The sequence below is a fragment of the Tasmannia lanceolata genome, unplaced genomic scaffold, assembly GCF_043159265.1.
Source record: "Tasmannia lanceolata isolate RefF3 unplaced genomic scaffold, GAP_Taslan_0.1 ptg000021l, whole genome shotgun sequence".
Classification (NCBI taxonomy): Eukaryota; Viridiplantae; Streptophyta; class Magnoliopsida; order Canellales; family Winteraceae; genus Tasmannia; species Tasmannia lanceolata.
In genome coordinates this window covers 11457759-11462539 of record NW_027518698.1, presented here as the reverse complement: position 1 = coordinate 11462539, position 4781 = coordinate 11457759, and positions in this window count along the sequence as shown.

Below are 4781 nucleotides of genomic sequence, written 5' to 3'. Positions count from 1 at the left end.
TAATTACAAATGGCATACGAGACCAAGTGCTTGCACTTGGGCGAATTGGGGGTGCTCTTCGGATCTTCTTCATTCGTCACCAGGCAGGGACCTTTGCATCTCTGGTTATCCGTTCCGATAGAGTATTTTATGGGGTTCCAGGGCCGACTCCCCTGGATGGCGACTCTGAGTTATTTTAGGTACGTCTTGGTTTCAAGAGTTATTTTAGATCAAGAGGTGTCTCATGCATATACATCGCTACCCATATGCAGTGAGGGTGTCACCTGTTTCGAGAGTTCCTTGGTAGAGCTCTCCTTCACATTGTGGAGATCTTAGAGGATTGACGGGGGATCTCATGTCCCTCGCTCACCGTCCTCGGGATCGGGGTCCACACATGGGTAGATTGAATTCTTAGAAACTAAATACTCATCTTCTCCACTTCAAAGAGGTATGTTCTTAATCAAATTTTTGTAGTTTTGTGTGCATGCTCTATGGTTTTTTCTAGGGCGATGATATTTTCACCACCCTTGCAGTACGCATTGCCCCCTTTTAACGTGATTTGACATAAAAAAGTGCTAAAGTTGCCCACTATTCATGTTATAAGGGGGTGAATACGTACTGCAGACGGGGTGAAAATATCATCTCCCTTTTTTTATTCTTATTTTTTCATGTTCCAAATTCAATTTACTTATTCTAGTTAAAAATATATTTAGGATTCCTAATTAGGGTAGAATTTTAATATTAAGCTCCATTTATTTTTGAATTTTTTTGGCCAAATAATTAAAAATCAATTTTTAATGCTTTGAACTAAATAAAGACTGATTTTTAATACGTAAAGTCAAATTGAAATTAAATTTCTTAGTAAAACTAATTAAAAGATTTGTTTTCTTATTAAAAACAAGTTAAAGATTGGGTCTTTTTGAAAAAAATCTATTAAAAATTGAATTTTATTATTAAAAACCACAAAAAGAATTGACTTTTCTTATAATAACGTCAAAATATTGACTTTCATAGTGGAAATTCAATAAAAGAATGGATTTTCTTGATAGATTTTAAAAAAAATATTATTTTTCTTTGGTAAATTCTAATTAAAGATTAATTTTCCATGTTAAATCCTAATTAAAGATTAATTTTGCTCTTTTAATAGCATAAATATTAATTTTTTATGTTAAAAGTAATTTAAATAATAATTTTTCTTGTGTCAAACGAATTTTCTTGGTTTTTTAATTGCTTGAAATCAATTAGAAATAATTTTTACTTGATGGAAGTGAATTAAAAAAAATTAATTGAAGAAATCAATTAAAACAATTAATACTTTTGGAAATTCATTTTTATTAATTAATAATGCTGGAAATTCAATTTTATTGAATATTTAATGCTAGAAATTAAATTTTATTGAATACTTTTGGAAATTCAGTTTTAACAATAGAAATTCAAGTTTCTTGAATTTTTAGCATGGGAATTAAATTTTTATGAATAAATAAGGATTAGGTTGAAATTTTAATTCTCATACTTTATTGAAAAAAAAAATTTCTATTTTAATACTGAATTAAAAATTAATTTACCTTATTAATATGCAATTAAAGATTAATTTTTCATGCTAAAATTGAATAAAAGATGAATTTTTGGATTAAAATCAGATTAAAAATGATTTTTCTACAAATTTTCTCTATTGAAAAGTAATTTTCATTTATTTTTAATTACTGAATTAAATTAAAATAAATTACTTAACGATGAAATTGAATTCTCTATCGTTGGATGATGATAGAATGAATTTTCCATGATTTATTATGGTTAGAGTTAAATTTTCCATTTTCATTTTAGAAGTGAATTTTGCATGAATTCTATTTGCTGGAAATTGAATTTTTAATCCTGGAATCCAGAAACTAGAATCTAGAATTTTGATTCTTGGCAATCGTAATCCTGGAATTTGGAAACCAGAATCCATGAATTGTTAAAACCTGGAATCAGAATTCCTAAAAATTATCCAAAAGTACCCAGTTTGTCCAGAAATTACTTAGAAATACCCAGTTTGTCCAGAAATTACATAGAAACACCCAGATTGCACAGAAATTAGAAAATGCTGAAAATACTTAAAAATACACGAAAAATTATTAAAATTCAATAAAAAAATTACAGAAAAATAATGAAAATTCCAAAAAATCAATTAAAGGATGAGACTTCAATTAAAGCACACAAATAAAAGATGTTAATCACTTAAAAATCTCACAAATAAAATCATTTTGAGGGTGAAATAGCTTTTTATGTAGATGCCTTTAGAGGCGGCCTTAGGTTCCCCCTTATACCATTTAGTCCCTCGATTATGAAATTCTATGGAGTAGCTCCGACCCAACTTTTTCCGAACAGTTGGAGAAATATTTTGGCCTATATGGCCAGAAGCAAAATTATTAAGGTACCAGTGTCAGTTGATATCCTTCGATATGCTTCACGATAAATTTAGTTGAATGTGGGTTTAACTTGAACCAGTTGGCAATAAACTTCCTTCTTCGATTAAGAAATGGAAGAACGAATTCTTCTTCGCCAAGGCCCCGAGTCTGTAAAATAGGGGTTTCCTTCTGGAGAAATCTTTAGAGGATAAATTGAAGGTCATCTCGACTTTAGGACCACTAGGCGATTCAATTTTCAAAGACATATCTAGTGGAGAAAAGATAGACACCCGAGACTTCAGGTTCGAGTAGAAATTTGTCAGATACAGGCTGAGTAGCGCGGAACTAAGTTCGGATGATGAAGTTGAAGAGATCGACGACGAACAAATCAGTAATTCCTCTGGCCGACCCTCTTTCCTCTTAAATACCATCTTTAAAGGGTCTTCTGAATAATTACTTATGTCGTTCTTGTTTTGTACTAGGTGCAGGAATAGCATAAGAAAAGGCCGGCGCCGGTGTAGTTTTGACCGATGACGCCGCGGAGAAAGCTAGGGCATTCTGAGCCGAGCAAGCTGCAGCGGCTGCCAAAAAGAAGGAGACATAGACTGGCAAAAGGCCAGCTGAGAAAGTGGTGGAACAATCTGCCTCGAGCAATAAGTAGAAGGAGACCGGGACAGTTTCCGAGCCTCCATCATACCGAGCCGCCAGGCACCTTTGGTTACGGTCGAAGGTTGTGGGAAGACCCAGCAACTCTTCCGGGAGATGCTGTTGAAGAAAGAGGCCCCAATGCATGGTCCTACATTCCGACCTGATTGGAAGGTCAGAGAGGAAGACTCGAGTTCTCACAACCCGTGGTGGGGACAGAGATCGCCTTGATGGTAGTACTCCCAAAAGACACGGATTAACTCAGCTGAATGGGGGCCCGTCCTTTGGCTCAGAATGTTCTTTACGAGGCGAAGAAGGTAAACACCTTTTTTGTGCCTCAACTTATCTTGCATAGAATTGGCTAATCTAAGTTAATTTTTCCTTTGTTGTAGATAATCGACATTAGTGCTACCGTCTTGGCTCGCCTCTTAGATCTTCACACTGAAAGTGCTGGCCTCAAAGAGAAGGTCAGTGTGATTGAGGAGAAGAACAAGGCTTTGTTCGAGAAGAACAAAGTTTGTGATGATCTCATCAACACTCTCAAGGGAGAACTTGAGAAGGCTTAGGCGAGTCAGTCGAAGGCTGAGAAGAACCTGACGAGTGCCTTGAAGGTCCGGATCTCGGTGGCTAAGGAGGCGGTGGAGAAATTCAATGAGTCTGAAGACTTCACTTTTACCGTTGCTTGTCATGCTTTGAAGTTCGAAGCTCGGGGCTTCGCGGAGGGTTGTTGGCAGGTGATTGAGGTCGATCCAAAGTTCCAAGTGGATCTGTTGGTTGCCCTAAAGGAGCTGAGATGATTGTGGAAGAGCCCCTCAATCAGGCAGTCGATTATTAGGGGCATAACTTCTCTTTTTGTACTTTTTGTTTTTTGTAGGAAGTCTTCATGTAACTCAGCACTTGTGTAACCCGGTTTATAAATATAAGTCCTTCTGCTTTCTCCATGTTTTCACTTATACTTGCATTTTTTACTTTCACTGTCATCGTCGAATCTAAGCTTTTACGTTCGGAGAAGCCTTCCTTCTCAACTCTCTTGAAAGTAAGAAGCTTTTGCACTCATCTGGAGAATCCTTAGTGAGGTTAAACTCTCTAATTCCTAACCCTTATTCGGATCCAAGGCTCTTCACTTGATGTTTTATGGAGAGAGAACGCGCTCTATCATACCTTTAGAAAGGCTAGGATTTTCGGACGTTTCCTTTATGCTCCTGCAATTCGGTCGTCGTCCTCTCGAGTGATCAGTTCTAAGTTGACTGACCCACCCGTCCTTAAGAGGATCAGAACTTGAGATCCAGAGATGTCAATGGTGGTATTCGAGGGATCAATCTCGGTCACACTCATATATCATCTGGGTGATCCGAGGATTAGGACATCAAGTCCGTCTCTCTTTTCTTCTAGGAGAAGAGATCGGATGGGTGCCTCACGCTACTCAGTCGACTTAAGAGCTCATCCGGTGGGCGTTAACCGTAAGGGGTTAACTCGGGTTGGTGACCTTCTATCTCTTGGGTGTATGATCGACTGCCCTTTGGAGGTAACTGGAGAGACATTGGAAATGTACACAATTTGGAGACGATAGTTGAATAAAGTAAAATCACATTTATTTCAATGGAGAATCTTATTACATTGAAGGGTTATCTATTCTAGCATCAATAGAAAATAGAACAACCGGGCAAACTAATACTGACCTATCGTAAAAGTTAAATAAACTTACTGGTAAAACTTTCTTAGATTCTGAATATGCCATGTTCGGGGGATCTGGGATCCATCCAAACTTTC